This window comes from Dermochelys coriacea, chromosome 3 (genome assembly GCF_009764565.3).
Source record: "Dermochelys coriacea isolate rDerCor1 chromosome 3, rDerCor1.pri.v4, whole genome shotgun sequence".
In the NCBI taxonomy this organism is placed as follows: Eukaryota; Metazoa; Chordata; order Testudines; family Dermochelyidae; genus Dermochelys; species Dermochelys coriacea.
In genome coordinates this window covers 75,085,873-75,103,924 of record NC_050070.1, presented here as the reverse complement: position 1 = coordinate 75,103,924, position 18,052 = coordinate 75,085,873, and the positions used below count along the sequence as shown (strand labels likewise).

The window sequence follows — 18,052 nt, the reverse complement described above, 5'->3', positions numbered from 1 at the left end:
GCCATTTAAAGAAATCAGAATCTAACACATATCTAGCTAGATTACTTACTAAATTCTAAGACTCCATTCCTGTTCTGTCCCTGGCTAAAGCATCACACAGACAGACCTAGATCCTTTGTCCCTCCCTCCCCCCTCCAGCTTTGAAAGTATCATTGTCTCTTGGTCATTGTGGTCAGGTGCCAGCGAGGTTATCCTAGCTTCTTAACCCTTTACAGGTGCAACGGTTTTTCCTCTGGCCAGGAGGGATTTTAAAGGTGTTTACCCTTCCCTTTATATTTATGACAGGAGCCTAAGTGCCAAAGTCACTTTTGAAAATGGGACTAAAAGCACCTACATGACTTAGACATTTTGGAAAAATTTCCCATGCTGTCAAGTAGGAAGGTGTCTCTGGGTGTGTGCACAGGTGATGTCCTTTTGGGATTTGATCTTTCAAAATGAATGTGCAAAGACTGGTTTTCTTCCAACTTCTGCAAACCAAAATGCAATGTCCAGTTCACCAACTGAGCCCGATGGGCTTCACAAACGCCTCGTCATTATACAAACCAATCATGGTTGATTTATCTGTGGATTTCATTTAGCTGAACAATAAATAAAATCAATTTGGCATTGATTTATAAACGCCTCTGTTTCTCAAGAGGCACTACAACAAAGGGCAATTGTTAGCATCCCAAAATTCTGAGCAAACGTTTAACAATTGGAATAATGAATTGTAGGAGTAGTTGGATTACTATAAAGCTAATGGCAATTTACATTCAAGATAAAAATCAAAGGCATGATCCTGTTCATTGTGTCCAGTCACTCCAATTGTATTCAGAGGGAATTTTTTGCATATTGTCATAAGATCAGGCCCAAGTTTATAAGATCTATAACAGAGGGAAAACAATTTACTACTCAGGAAGAATTAACTCTGTTAAACACATTTCTAAAATGACATTTCTAAATGGTTTGCAACTATTGATGAATGAAAGCCATCGTCATGGTTTTAAAGTTTAGTTTGTTGATTTTTAAATACAACGCTTCACAGGAACCAATGCTTATTCTTTTCTCGCTTTGCCGGAGAAAGCGACTAGGAACAAGTTACAGAACACACTAAAACATGGAGGGAAAAAAAAAGATTCTACATCGTTCTCCTGGTGTTATTCCACCGATTTCTCACACACCAAACCTCCAAATGGGATAATGCATTTTTAAAATATGAACTTGAAGCTAAAATATTAAACATGTATTTCCTCCTCCTATAGGATAAGTGCTGAAATGTGTCACACTATTGGGGAGAATGACCCGTAATGTTTTTTTTTTCTCTTCTCCTCCTCCTTCTGGAGCAGTTATTGTGGCATGCAGTGAACCAAATCAACAATGTGATTCAAGCTGTCGCTGCAGCTTCATGGTAAAAGAAAGGATAAACTATAAAAACTACCCTCCTACAGCTCTTAGTTCTTGCTTCCCACACTTTAACATCTTCTGTCACCCCTGGCACTGTTAGTGACCCATGCTAAGCTAAACTAAAGGATGATAAGTTTGCTGCCTTTGCCCTTGTCCTAAGGGGCTGCACATTATCCTATCAAGCATCAGAAGCCATTTCTGTGGGATATTTGTCAACCTACGAAGTCCTTTTAGAACAAATGAAATAGGCAGCGAATTACAAAAATGTCATTCTCTAAAGGAAATGGATGAAGGCTTTTGTTCTCCAGTAACAAATAGATGCCATAGGCTTATAACACTATTTTTGTATTAAATTTGACAGGGTTACTATTTCCAGTTCATTAGGGGAACAGTTTGAAAACTATTTTTCATGCTTTTAAAAATAATGTTTTCTAAATAAATATAAGCAATAGCAGACGTAACATTCTAAATGAAAGATCAGGGTTAATTTCAAGCCACTTCTACTAGGGTGATCAATTACATCTACGTAAAATGTATTTTTTCAGAAAAAATTATTATAAATGTATTATTTAATTGGCATAACTTTTGATAAATATGAGTTATAATTGCCTTCCCCTCTTTTCTCTTTTCTTATTTTTAAACCATACGATGGTCTTACAGAATACCATGATATATTTACCCTGGGCTAAGGTCAAGCAAAGGAACAATAACTCATCTCCTTAAATGAATGCTTCAAAGTAAATCTTCTGTGTTTAATAGCAGTAAACAGAGGTCAGGATGACAGTCTCCCAGGCTTGAGAATAAAGCTTGTGTGTTAATATCCTCCAAGAATCACAACTGCACCCCTGGGTGACAAAATGCTTGCTAAAATGTGATACAGACAAAATATTATACACCCCTATGGACATGAATGTAATTGAAAATTTTCAAAAAACTGAACTGAGACACAAATTTAGAAATAGGTCAATAGATGTTATTCCATGATCCCCATTTAGATAATTTGTTAGAATGCGTCATAGCAGATTATTAGACTTTTTTTTCTTTTTTGACAACAGTATGCCTGGCTTTAACTGGCTGAAAATTAAGCAATATAATATATTATCAGTAAACAGAACATGGCTCATATGTCAGTCATAGCATCTAATGTGTAAGGTTTGTTTCTCCTCTTATCAACTAATCAATAGTTAAGTTAACATTTTATTTACCACAAAGTGCTATATTCTCCTCTAATCTTTACAGCTCATTTTGCATGTAAAATATTCTATCAAATATCTTATATCACTCCGACCATTTATTGCTGGCTATTTTGACTATTTTACTGAGCATGCTAATAAGAAGAGCACAGAATTAGCTTTGTAGCGAAATAAGATCAGTAAATCTAAATAGTGTTAACTCATCTCTTGCTTTGTAACTGTCACTAACAATGTTTGTGCAATTATAATCTGGGATTTTTATTGGTAAAATTTTACATGAGTTAACTGGGCAAGACTCAATGCATAATAAACACTAGACTGCTGAAAAATATGCTCCTTCATTGTAGCGCATTTTTCAAGATACACACCAATGCACCTCTGAGATTAGACTGTCCTTTAGTTATTGTTAGTCAGATAAAGAGGCAACTAAACTTTAAAATGGATAGCCTCCTGAAGTGCCAGTACATTCCACTCACCTCCCCTTGCAGCCTTAGAGGTGGGGAGGCTTTGTCGCGGACAACAGGGGAAAGAAAACCCTTGGCTCTTTTAAAGAACTGTACCACCCATTGTTCTCTTCCATCCTTGTGTGCACTCCGAAGCTTCTTGGCTGATCAGAAGGGTGCATTGTAAACCATTTGGCTCCCATGCATCCAAGGGTGGTCTTATAAGACCTATTGCTTGCCGGGGGGTGCCACTCTGTGCCCTGAGGAAAAGCACCCCTTTTCCACACCCCACGTAGGATTAGAGTAGGACCACGTTTGGGAGCTTTACTATAGGCATCATACTAGTCCACTTTGTGGGATTGGAAAGGAATTTTCCACTCATTGCCAGATTGCCCTACATAGTGGGGGGAGAGGTGGGGGAGAAGTTGCCTTTCCCATAGCAACCCAGGGACTCAGTGCAGGTATGTTGTAAAATTCATGTTGCAGCAACTTGCCAGGTGCCCAGTGCAGGTAATGGATCAATAAGGGGTCTAGTTCCTCTAAATTCATTTCCCTGGAAGTGAATTTAGGGGAAGGCATTCCCTAAAGATGATGGGGAATAGGGCTGGGACTCCTAAATTCTGATACACTAAGAAGGCAACCCCCTTAGCTCTTAGATGAGGGAAGTGCATTGGGGTCCCAGCAACATTACTGGGATCAGGAGGCTGAGGGCAACCCTCTGCCAGGTAGTACAGATTACTGGATGGGTTATCGCGGGATAGATAAGTAACATTAGATGAGTTACTTAATAAAGTTACAGCCTTCGTTAAAACTTCAGTCCTAGTGTCTTGTTTGTCTTCCTGTTTGAGACAAAAACCTATTTTTAACGTCAATAGGAGCTATGCACGTATATAAGAGAGGATACCCAATTTAAACAGAGTGGTGTTGTCTCAGTGATCTTTTAAAGAATATAATACTTTATTAAAATTGGTCACTAACAGTGACAGGGCAGAATTTCACACTTAGATTCCTAAAGTTGGCCACCTAACCCTTTTTTCTGAAATACTGAACATCCTACAGCTCTTATGGGTGTCAATGAGAGATGTAAAGTACTTAGAACTCTGAAAGGCAGGCCATACATAGGATTTATCTGCCTAAATCGGGATATCAGCCGCTAACTTTAACATACCCAGTTCTGCAAATCTGGCCCTACTTTTTTTTAGTACTCATCACTGGATGTGCTAAACAGTTTGGGGATATTGTTTTAGGCTGTTGAACAGCTGCTGCATTCTACTGCAGACATGGAAGAAGAGATCACTGTACAGTTTTTCATTTCATTGTTAGGTTTGCATAGCACTTGAGGAGCCTTTAGATGAAAGGAGCTATCTGAGAAGATTATTTTTACAGGAAACCTATGCGAACAGTCACATACTAACTTTAATCACCTGTCCTAACACCCAGTAAAATTTCAGTCTCTCTGAAGTTCCTTTATATTAGTCACATTATATTATGTGACTACCTATTATAATGGCCAAAATAATACTGATCCCTTTGGTGGCAGATAAGAGGTTTCACTTTAATATTAGGACAGGCTGAATTCTTTTCAGGCCAAGTTTAATAGGAACTCTTCAGTTAAAGTAACCTAAATAGTAACCAAAAAAACCTCCCACCCCACTTAGAAAGATATACTTCTTTTACTCCCCTGGTCATACAGAGTTTCTATTACAACAGACTTTAAGATGTTAGCTGTAATCCTACAGTTTTACTCTGGCTCTAAAGAAAACTCCTCTATAAATGCAAAATGGTCTGAGCATGTTATGGCGTACAGCATGCATCTAGCAACCAGGCACTCGTATTGCACTTCGATATACTCAGTGTTATACAGCGGGTCTTGCAACTTGTAAAAATCAACAATTTAAAAAAACAAGTGGATTCCTACATGTACACAGACAGTATGCACATTTCTAATTTTTCTTATGTTTTAGAGATATTAGCTATGGTGGTTTTCCCCATCTAAAGTATGGGGAATTTTTCCCAGACCAGAGAAGGAAGAAGTGTATTCAGTTTTTATGTATATACATGCACACAAACACACTTTATATGTATATGCAGCATATTCGTAAGAAAAAGAAAGTTTACCAATAGAGTAATTGTATTGTCAGGTATTTGTCCTAGTGTCATCATTAACCCATGATATAATCTTGTATCAACAGCAAATAAAAGGAAAATAAACACACCACAAAGTACCACAGGTAAATTAAAAAAAAATTTGCTTATAAATAAACTGTTTGTAGCTGTGATAAAAACTCAAAAGATGACTGCCATAATAAACTTTCTGAAACCTTAGTAATAATACTTTGCACTTATACTTTGCCTTTCAATTTAAGGAGCTCAGTGTGCTTTACAAACATCAAGTAGCTGTGACAAAGGTGTGACACTGATCTATTTGTAGAAGTGACATAATTAAGGCCTGGAGAGTTTCAGAGATTTGCACAAGTTGGCTCAGCGAATCAGTGGCAGAACAGGGAATAGAACCCAGGAGTCCTGTGCATTAATCATCATTGCATCCATCTTTAGGATTCGGTGTAGATCTATTTCTCTGCCAACAACGGCTCAAGAATACAAATACTTTTTGAAAAATATTTATGCTAGAGATAGAAGGGTCAGTATTTCAGTGGCTATATATAAAAAAGGTGGGCCTGGCTCCAGAACAATATGGTGGTTTTCACCTATGCTCCGATAACTAGATGAAACCTAACATTTTAAGGCATGTGAGAATTCCCTCTGCAATTTTCGGCATAATGTAAAACTTGATTAAGAGCAGGTCTTTTCCTGTATGTGCCAAATGACCCCAAAGTTGCCAATTTAATGATAATTGACAATGTAGAAACAGCTGCTGCTTATCAGAGAACACAACTTATGAAAATTATTCACAAGTTGCCACAAATGCACTTTATTGGCATCTTAGATGAAAGTGTGCTATATTTGATCATCCAAATCTATCAAAGTATCTGAGACCAGCAATGGCAGCAAAATCAGGGTGCATGGGTGCACTTGGAAAAGTATTGATAATTGTCTATATAACTCTAAATGTTGTCATATACTGTACTGCACTCAATAACACAATGCCACAGGATTGTTGGCATGGAAAGGCTTTGGTTTTATCAGCACAAAGTATCGAAACAAATCTTAATCATATGCATCACATGAAATTAACATTTACAATTTTAATATTGATATTGCCAATGCCACCAGGCAAATCTTCAGTATGGGAAGAACAGACAATTTTAATCAAAGGTAACAAATGCCCCAGGCTTGTGAGTGACTGAAGCACGAAGTTTGTCCCCAGCTGGAAACTCCCTATGCTCATTGAAGAAAGTCACCTTCTGTTTATCTAAAGAAAGTAGCACTTACCCTCTCACATCTAGGTTTCCTTTTCCAATGTGGACTCTACTGAGTTGCCCCAAAACAGATTTAGTGGGATATACAGGCCTGCTCCCAGTGAGGTTCCAAATAATAATAAAAACAGCAGCAGCACACTTCACTCTTAAAAACAGGTTTCAGAGTAGCAGCTGTGTTAGTCTGTATTCGCAAAAAGAAAAGGAGTACTTGTGGCACCTTGGAGACTAACAAATTTATTTGAGTATAAGCTTTCGTGAGCTACAGCTCATCCGATGAAGTGAGCTGTAGCTCACGAAAGCTTATGCTCAAATAAATTTGTTAGTCTCTAAGGTGCCACAAGTACTCCTTTTCTTTTCACTCTTAAAGTGCTTTTTCAAGTATCTCTCAGTGCTTTATCCCTATTTTACAAACTGAGAAACAAAGACAGAGCCAAAAGTGAACTGACTTGCCCAAATTTATGCAGCAACTTATGGAACCCGGTCTCTCAACTTTGAGTCAATGCTCAATCCAGTAGCCCACGTAGACTCCCCATAAACTACAACAAAGAAGATGCGATATACATGGACTAACTAGTCTCCCAAATAGATAAAAAAGCAAGAGTTATGCACCCTGTGGTTGACAGTGGACAGCCCTGTAGATTTGAACATTTTTTTTTAATTTTATTGCTTGTGCACTTTCATGCACTTCACCTAGGGTAGTACAGTGAAAAGTACCTACAGAACAAAGGAATGTGAGAGGACAGGACAACATACTTTATTTTCTCTAATCATTATTACTGTTTTTATAGAACAGGCATACTCAAGCCAGTTTGCTTGCCACAAGAAGCCATGAGTCTAGACATGCCATAACTTATGAGAAAAATGAAACTGAGTGGCTAGGGGAGCTAAGGTAACAAAGGTTACAAATACAAGATCATGAACAAACTGAAACACGGTAGGTCCATATTTGTATTCAGGTCTTCGCAGAGTTTGTTAGGTTTGTTTTTCCCCAGAAAAACTAGGCAGAGGGCAAATATTCTGGGCAATCCCTGTTTTTATGCCTTCTTCATCTTCTGTCTCTAACAGATGCTTTTTTCTTTCCATGACTTTTTTCTCATGTCCACCTCTTTCTCTCCCTTTGTGGAGACAAAGAGGATATTTCTCTCAGTGTTTGTGTGTCAGAGTCTGTGCCCATTGGGCTTACCCTGACTTAGCCACTGTAGACATAATTATTGCTTCTTCCCCACCACCCCAAAATAAGGAGTGGGGATTCACTAAGGAAGTGTTTTGCATCGGTGGGGCACTGTCACGGTGTTGTCGGCCCATTTTAAGGGGAGTCTGAGCCCCGGCTATCCATGATGAGCTAAAGTTAGAAGAATAGGCCTATTTCGGCTACTTGAATAATGAGGTCTGAGTTTGATAAAAGACCATCAGGGCTCAGTTGAAGAGAGGTGATCATATAGGAGATGCTCTCAAGGGAAAAGAGCTCCAACTTATCACTGCAAGGGTAAATACTGTGTATGTTAGAGATTCATTTTTCATACTGGCCCATTTCAACAGTAGTAACCTCCATTGATTTTGTTGGATCTGGCCAAATTCAGCCCCGTCTAAATGGAATATAAATAAATAAAAGTCTTCCTAAACTGATTTTGTGCAACTGATTTTTTTGTCTTAGAGATTGAAACTACTGTATTTGGGAAACATCTGACCCATTAGCAAGGGTCACAGACATTCATCCTTGCATGATGAAAAAAATACACTCAGGTTTTTAAATCTTAAAAGACCATTTAGATGGCTTCCAACTATGGATGGCTCTTCAGGTCATTTTCTGTTCTAAGAGATGAGCAGAGACTCTGACTCCGCAACAGTGAGCTACTGCTAACCTCCCTGAATCCATTTCAGGACACTTCTAGTGCCTTTTTATTCACAGAAGTTCACCTTTCCTCTCCTCCAAATACTATTCCCCACACACCCTCCATAAAGACCATTCTCCTGATCTGTCTGCAATATTGTAAATCCTTCACTATTGTGAACAACATGCATCTTATCTCTGTAATTTGAGAAGGGGGTGGGGATTGCTCCTGATATAAAGAAGCATCTTTCCCCCACCCCACCCCCTTTTCTAGTGGATGAGCAATGACCAGTAGAATTCTGAAAGCTATCCAGGGTGCCTGTCAAAATTTCTGATCCAGGAAAACGTATACCCAAACCACCCTCTGTGATTACAAATTATAGCCCTTTTACTTAAGACAAACATCAGATGAATGATAAAACTGGTGTGTGTGTGTGTGTGTGTGTGTGTGTGTGTGTAAAATGCATAGACATAAGCTTTTCTCTTGATTATTACACTACCAGGGAAATTGTCACACACATAGGTATGTGTATGCTTACACCCCTGTATAAGTGCAAGGTAATATCTTATATATGGCTATAGATACATAAATACTTTACCTAGCATACACACACACACACACACACGATAGTGGAATTATCAAAAGCACTCAATGCTGGACTCTCTCTTCTCCCATTAAAGTCTGTGGTAACACTCCTATTGACTTCAATGGGAATACAGTAATGCTAGTGCTACTGGAACGCCTGTCCATAGTAATACACACACATACACACTATCTACATACAGAGCAACATTTAAAAATATACGTATTGTACATAAAATATATATGCATCAATCCATATGCCGAGCTCTTTAGGTCAGAAAATATAGATGAATACTATATAAATGGGCACACTAGAGCTGAAATGAAATGTTCATATTAGAACAGATTAAGGGGGCATTGTCTGAGCTTGTGTGTGGTTTTGGCTATAATGCAGGCAAAAGCCTGAATGAGCTCAGCTCTCCAATGCTGGCTTTAATCTAAACGGGGTGGGGTGGGATGGACACTAAACCTCCACCAAAGTGTGGAAAAAAACCACTTAAACAAACAACTTCAGTATTTTCACTATTTTCATTGAGTCACTGGTGATAAAATACACACAATGTACCCTTTGAGCTTGTAAAAGGCTTCCCCCCTGCTATTGTGCTAAAGCTTATTTTACAGTTTAATACTTTGTATCATAGCATGTCCAACTCCTCTTCATCTTTAGGTTTTTGAAAAATAAAAACCCACATTGTATTACATGAAATTCAATCCTTGTTTGGCAGGATTTTATAGAGTCTGTGCTGAGAGCTGTAACACTGAATTTTAAAAGTGCTCAGGAAACAGTAGCTAAGTGGGGAAATGTATTTGCCTGAGCCAGAGATTGCATCCTTTTTAGACTTTTCTAAAATACTGGCACTTGTCAAGCAGAATACACATGCACACTTATTAAGGATGCAGCAGAACTTAGCCGACACTGTAAGCTGGAGTTTTAATTCATTCCATTTCTGTGCCTCATAGGGAAAAAAAAAAGTAAACGATGAGGTATGTGCACACCCCCACCCCTCTTTCCTGAACATTCAGCCTCTCTGATCCTCCTGTTTGTAGACCTGATCTATATCTCAGGTGCTAGTGACAGTTTCCTTCATTAGGAAATACATTTGTATGGCAAACAACATTTTGGCAGATATGTTAATGGTCACAGTGTAATGTTCTTTAGCAACATAATCTAAAAATATATACGGTACTGGATGAAGCCATCATTTCCAAGGCACAAGACACAACTGAAGTGAAACAGAACACACACCTCTTCAGTTCTTGACTTGTCCAGCACAGTGTTGTTATCAGACATGAAAAGAAAAGTGATTTTGCAAATCATCTGGAGGTGGAAAAGAGTGAGGATGCAAAATTCAGCACAGGTCTATAAGGAGAGAACTTTAATGCCTCTGTGCTTGTTTTCAACTGTGACCAAGGTTTGGCTGGGCACTAACCATAGCATACCTCATCAGCCACTGTCATAGCTACTCCAGGGTACCAGCAGGGAGCCAGCTCCATAGCCTGAATTCTCAACTACCAGCTACCCACTGCCTCCTCTGCACTAGCTGCAGAGACCCTGCCGAGAAATCAGCATGCAACCCAAGAAAGCATCCTTTCCTCTGGAATAAAAATTAATATTACTTGTCATATTTCATGTCTGAGCTCTTTTCATGCTTTATCCTCTGGTAATGAAGGCTAAATTACCAATATTAGTAGATTTTCATGGCTAGCACAGAAAGAGCTGTTACTAGAATAAATGTTCGCATTGCTTCTGTTGGACACAGGCTTTGCTAATGCAGCTTTGCTAATTATTTCTAAATAGGCAATAATCTGCATCCCCTAGTGCTAGGTAGTGGATTGGCCACGTACCTGCTATTTCCCTTATTTACATGTTTTACAACTTTATCAACTACACTAATTACACTCTGAACACTGTTTAAAATTTTCTGTTAATAGAGATACAATGATGCACCAGAGGATGTGTATTTATGCCATAATTACGCCTCTGTTCCTGCGATGCAGTCTCCAATTAGCTGTCGACAGTGGCACAAGCAGCTGCCTGATATTCTAAAGCAGTGAAACATCTGCACGGCGGATGATACGCTCACATGGATTTTTTTTTTAAGCCTGGAAATTTACACCCAAGGGAGTGCAGACAAATAGGAGCCTGTCATGTGTAGGGATGATTAGAAATCCTCACCATGGCAACATTGGAGCAGCCATGTCACAGAGTGAGGGGACACATGTCTAGATGAAGGCGATAAAAACATTTGCCTTTTTTTTTTTTAAGCTTCAGCATTCCCAACTTCCCTCCCTCCCCCTCTCCTTTTCATATTCTTCTCTTTGCATCTAAAGCCAACCAAAACAGCAGGGTGAAAAGGCCAAACTCTGCAGCCCATGCAAGGAATATGACTGTAGATTTAATGTCAGGAAAACAGTGAGTAATCAGAAGATGCTGTCAGGAATCTAGTGGATATTCTCCTTTGGGTGGGAGAGGAAGAAGGTGGAGGAATAAAGGAAGGGGGAAAATATGGACCTCATTCAAAATAATATAATGTAAATGTCTTCATCCTGGAATGACATTTAATGGAGAACTTCCTTTTAACCCTCATTAACAGTTACAGTTTCCCCATGAATAGTTGGCCAGCCAGTATACAACACAGTGAGGACAGAAAGAAAACAAGTGCCTCCTAGTCTGGTGTAAGTCTCTGTTTCTGGAGTGAAGTTCCAGCAATGTCATTATATGTGCAGAAAATGCATCTGGGGATGTTCAATATTATCATCATTTTTATACTGAAAATCTTAAATTATTGAGAGAATAAAGTTAATTGGATCAGACTGGGCCATTACCATGTGTTCATATCTATTTAGAATCATAGAATCATAGAATATCAGGGTTGGAAGGGACCCCAGAAGGTCATCTAGTCCAACCCCCTGCTCAAAGCAGGACCAAGTCCCAGTTAAATCATCCCAGCCAGGGCTTTGTCAAGCCTGACCTTAAAAACCTCTAAGGAAGGAGATTCTACCACCTCCCTAGGTAACGCATTCCAGTGTTTCACCACCCTCTAGTTAAAAAGTTTTTCCTAATATCCAATCTAAACCTCCCCCATTGCAACTTGAGACCATTACTCCTCGTTCTGTCATCTGCTACCATTGAGAACAGTCTAGAGCCATCCTCTTTGAAACCCCCTTTCAGGTAGTTGAAAGCAGCTATCAAATCCCCCCTCATTCTTCTCTTCTGCAGACTAAACAATCCCAGCTCCCTCAGCCTCTCCTCATAAGTCATGTGCTCTAGACCCCTAATCATTTTCGTTGCCCTTCGTTGCACTCTTTCCAATTTATCCACATCCTTCCTGTAGTGTGGGGCCCAAAACTGGACACAGTACTCCAGATGAGGCCTCACCAGTGTCGAATAGAGGGGAACGATCACGTCCCTCGATCTGCTCGCTATGCCCCTACTTATACATCCCAAAATGCCATTGGCCTTCTTGGCAACAAGGGCACACTGCTGACTCATATCCAGCTTCTCGTCCACTGTCACCCCTAGGTCCTTTTCCGCAGAACTGCTGCCGAGCCATTCGGTCCCTAGTCTGTAGCGGTGCATTGGATTCTTCCATCCTAAGTGCAGGACCCTGCATTTATCCTTATTGAACCTCATTAGATTTCTTTTGGCCCAATCTTCCAATTTGTCTAGGTCCTTCTGTATCCTATCCCTCCCCTCCAGCGTATCTACCACTCCTCCCAGTTTAGTATCATCCGCAAATTTGCTGAGAGTGCAATCCACACCATCCTCCAGATCATTTATGAAGATATTGAACAAAACGGGCCCCAGGACCGACCCCTGGGGCACTCCACTTGACACCGGCTGCCAACTAGACATGGAGCCATTGATCACTACCCGTTGAGCCCGACAATCTAGCCAGCTTTCTACCCACCTTATAGTGCATTCATCCAGCCCATACTTCCTTAACTTGCTGACAAGAATGCTGTGGGAGACCGTGTCAAAAGCTTTGCTAAAGTCAAGAAACAATACATCCACTGCTTTCCCTTCATCCACAGAACCAGTAATCTCATCATAAAAGGCGATTAGATTAGTCAGGCATGACCTTCCCTTGGTGAATCCATGCTGACTGTTCCTGATCACTTTCCTCTCCTCTAAGTGCTTCAGGATTGATTCTTTGAGGACCTGCTCCATGATTTTTCCAGGGACTGAGGTGAGGCTGACCGGCCTGTAGTTCCCAGGATCCTCCTTCTTCCCTTTTTTAAAGATGGGCACTACATTAGCCTTTTTCCAGTCATCCGGGACTTCCCCCGTTCGCCACGAGATTTCAAAGATAATGGCCAAGGGCTCTGCAATCACAGCCGCCAATTCCTTCAGCACTCTCGGATGCAATTCGTCCGGCCCCATGGACTTGTGCACGTCCAGCTTTTCTAAATAGTCCCTAACCACCTCTATCTCTACAGAGGGCTGGCCATCTCTTCCCCGTTTTGTGTTGCCCAGCACAGCAGTCTGGGAGCTGACCTTGTTAGTGAAAACAGAGGCAAAAAAAGCATTGAGTACATTAGCTTTTTCCACATCCTCTTGCCTCCCTCATTCAGTAAGGGGCCCACACTTTCCTTGGCTTTCTTCTTGTTGCCAACATACCTGAAGAAACCCTTCTTGTTACTCTTGACATCTCTTGCTATTTAGTACAATCGAACTATTAACATTAGAGATGGGCCAAAGTTGACATTTTGAATCTGAACTTTCTTTCAATTTCAGGGAGAAGGTTTGAATTCAAACCCCTGGCTTCTAACATATCCACCTATAGTTTTGTTTCCAGGTCCCATACAAAAAGAAAGTGGTATATTTTCTGGTTCCGTTGAAGCCAAAACCTTACAACAATAGCTAATGTTATTCTCCAAAGATTTCAGTCCAGTCCAAGAGAGCAGAAATATTGCAAGGCAGCTGATCTCATGAGATTTTCATCATTCAAGATGACAGGTTTCAGAGTAGCAGCCGTGTTAATCTGTATTCGCAAAAAGAAAAAAGGAGTACTTGTGGCACCTTAGAGACTAACAAATTTATTTGAGCATAAGCTTTCGTGAGCTACAGCTCACTTCATCAAGATGGTGAAAGTTTTAGGCGGCCAGCTGCTCTCTCCTGAAAACAGCTCACAACATTTCAGTGCCATTGAATAAAACCCTAGACACTAACCTAACCCTAATCTGCTGCTTCTGACCATCTCTACTTATAGTGTTAACATATATTTATTGTTTTTTTCTATGCAACTCATCACCACAGTATCTGAAATGGATATTCATATTTAGAAACAATTATTGCATATACAAAATTGACAATTATCAAAACTTTAAATAATTTTAATTTAGTGATTGTAAATTCTCAAAGACCGGACTCAACTCATCAAAAACATCAGTGTGACAGAGACAAGATTTTCTTGAATTGTTGTAGTGTATTCCTATAGCTGGATCTCTGTATTGCAGAGACCTCAGGACAGAACCATGTGTTATACTGCATATCTTAGAAGCTGCTGTACCTAGGCAGAGCCATGTTTTGGCTCCATTTCAGCCTTTGCTTTGAATCTCCCACCTTAGGTGTTAAGAGTCAGCCCCCTTAATGTTATTTTCTTTGTGACAATTAAAAGTATGTAAATAATGAACACTTATTACTTTACTTGGATGTTTCAAATACTGTGGGAAAGAGTAATATTTTTCAAATGATAATGCAGAAGTTTCCCAGGGTTATTACTATGTGCTGTAATTACTACATATATTCAGTGAAATTCTGTGTGGTATTACAAGGTACATATGTCACCACACTTTATGCATAAAGTTCACTTATTATGCACTGTGCGTACCCTGCTTTGCACAGCGTTCATACTGGAGTGCATGATATTGAAGATCCACTATGTGTCAGAGCAAGGACAGAGTTTATCAGATAAACAAGTCATTTTTGGAAACTGCAGATGCTCCTACTGTGAAGCATTAAACGTGGCCCCTCTTAGATACACAGAATGGGGTTCTGGTCGACTGAACACAGGCTGATAAGCTCTGCACAGCTCTGAATGCTGTTTGCCCACATACTAATGTTAAACAAAAGAACTGCAGACTGCAGAGAAAGGATGCGGGTCAGACAACTAAATTGCTTAAACCCTAAAGCAGCCTGCTGAAAAGAAAAAGCATGAAAGAAGCTGATATGAAGCTTTTCTGCAGAATTGTTCTGTTTAGTATCCCTGTTAAGAAAATGATGGCAAGTATCTTGTTAAACTATATATTCCCGAATATGACAAGAGGACAGACACCTAGTAAACAAGATTCCGTGTCTCACTTGTCATTACATGTTCAGCTATATATCAGTTTTACATTATGTCCATATTATGAATACAATAAAACAAAAATAAAGCTGTATACATAACACATGCTGTTAAATTATATTTTTTGCATTCAGTTACCTGATTTGTCATTGGGAGTTTGCAGGTAATACCAGTCTGTCATTGGAGAAATCCACTTTGTGTTCAAATTTTACAAGTGTGCATTAGAACTTTGTTATAGTTCAACTGTTACAATGCCATTTAACTCCATTACACAGACAGTTTAATAATAAATCTCTGACAAAGTACATTATTCTGACAACATCTAAACTTGCTTTGGATGAAACTGTGATATGTTGTTGTTTTAAGATTTCTACTATTTTGAAACATAATAAAATACTGAAAAAAGTATCACCTCTGAAAGCAGAATTCTCTCTCTCTCTCTCTCTCTCACACACACACACACACACACACACACACACACACACACACAGTTTCTCTCTCAAGGGCTATAGGGAGTGGAAGGTACTGAAGTCTCAGAACCTTGAACAGTACCTACCAGTGGATGAATGGCCCACACTAGGAGACTAAGAGCATCCAATAGCATTCAAACCAAGGTATCACAAAAAAGAATGGGAATAGCCAGTATATAAGGGGAAACAGTATATAGCAGAAAAGATAGAAAAAAGCCCTCAAGGATTCATACCAAAAATTTTTTAAATCATTTTTGTCAAAAAATATAAAACATCATAGGTTGTCATTGGCATCTCCCTGGGGTGTTCATCTGATAATACATGAGAATCTAATCCAAAAAGCCTCTGCAAATGTGAAGCAATTATACATTTGAATACATTTGCACAATGCCATTCATACTGATACTAATGCTTGCTGGGCTGAAAATTGCTGGTTCACAAATAAGGTAAACAAGTTTATAACAATAACTATTCTTGTAATAGAACTGCCTTGTTTCCCAATAGTACTCCTGCCAACAAAACCAGCTTCAATTTGTCAGGCATGTGTGAATCTCACAGGTCTTCTGAATGAACCCCTACTAGTCCCAGGCTAATTTCTGAACCTTAATGGGCTGAGGAATCCAAACTGATGATCCTTTAAAACAATCTCTATAAATACCATACAGAGAAAGGCACTACATTCATTGCTATACTTTTAGCACAGTAATTTCTATAGAAGTTGAGTGTGGCCAGTGGTGAATCAATAGCAGGTGTGTTGTAACTAGGAGAGCTTAGTTCAGGAGCAGACAAGAAATATCACAGGTTAGTGGAGTAAAAGAAAGAGTGAGATCCCTGCTGAAAGAAAAAGCATTCAGTTGCTAGGCTGAACTGATGCTGACACTGTGACACAGCAGGTTTAGTGAATGATCCACCAAGGGACCTGTTTACACAGTTCATAGGTGGAGATAAAATGTTGCCATTCCAACCATCAGAAAAGGGAAAGGAATAGGAAATTGCACAAAAATAATGCTCTGAAGTGGTTCAGCTTCTATTTCCACAAAGAAACTGCTCCAGTGCCTTATATTAAGACACTAGAGGTTTGAACTATTATGCAAGCTACTTAGATGACATCTGTCATCATAGAGTGTGTTTATCCTCACCAAAAACTTGTGAGGTAAGTGCTATTATTCCTGTTTCACAGGTGTGGAACCGATGCACAGAGAGACTAAGTAACTTGCCCAAGGTCACACAGGAAGTCTGGTGAAGCAGGGATGAATGTGGACCTCTGGAGTCCTCGGCTGCAGCTCTAACCACTGGACCACCCCCTTCTTATAATTAACCAGCCCATTGTTAGCTCATATATGGCCCGAGTCAATCCTAAAGGCATTTGCTTAAGTACTTTGCTAAATTGGGATGAGCTGCTGAATCAGGGCCTAAAAACTGGTGCTGAGTTCCACTGCCACACACAGAGGCTGTAGTACTAACTAGCAGTAGTGGGTTAAATAAAGCATTTTAACCCTTTTAAGAGTTCCGTTTGCAAGCCAAACAAAAGCTTAACAGGATACAGGTGATCGTTTTCTCTCTTTACATCTAACCAATGTTTGCAAATGGCCTAAGTGCTTATAACTCAGGATTTGCTATCATAGGTATGCATCCTATTCTTCATGTATATGGGGCTTATTCCAACTCTTTATATAATCCCTGCCTCTGGATTGTATGAACCAGCTATTGTTAGAGGTGCTATATTTGCCTAATTTAAAAGTTTTACAGCTAGTGAGCCTCCCTCTTCTCCCGCTCCTTTTTGCTTTGGTAACTGGCAATGGCAAAGTTCTGATGATAAAAGCAGAAGACATCAATGCAAGATGAAGAGCCTAAATGCTGCCTGACTATGTCGATTTATTCCAAAAGATAAACAACAATATAATCTGAAAGATGTTTGCAGGCGATAGCATTCAGCCAATTGTAAAATTGGCCCTATGTTTATGTAAGAGAGTGAAACAAGGCCAAGTACACTGCTAAGGATGAACTAAATCTAAGAGCTGTAGGTGGGTTCATAATTCATTTGGAGAAAAGCTATGTGCAGCTAACAACCTCTCTCAAAGACCACTCTTCATGACATTTGTTTACAAAAGTAGGAGAAGCTTTATGAAAGTCTAGTTTATTTCATTTTCCTTTCTTTTTGTCTTTCCTTCTTGCTGTCAGGCATAGTTCTGTGAGATGCTGAACACCTTCAGTTCCTAATGGTTTCAATGGCTTTTTAAGGCATTCAGCACTTTCTTGTATCATGCCCATTAATTACATTTTAACAGACAGACTTTATCACCCTGTAGAATAAGATGTAATTTATTGGATATCTGCAAAATTAGAGGTTGCCTTGAACGTAATATATTTCAGTATGTAGGAAACATTCTGTGCACTTCTATGATAGCACAGTAAACTAATGAATGTACATTCATCTTTTTTTTTTAAAAAAAAAAGACACTGAATATCTGTTGTGGGA

The 18,052-nt window shown here is 39.4% G+C and overlaps 1 long non-coding RNA gene across 2 annotated transcripts in view; it reads right to left on the bottom strand.

The window, feature by feature from the left end:
- LOC122459294 overlaps positions 1-18,052 on the bottom strand; it is a 193,749-nt gene that overhangs the window by 83,863 nt on the left and 91,834 nt on the right. The window lies entirely within an intron of this gene.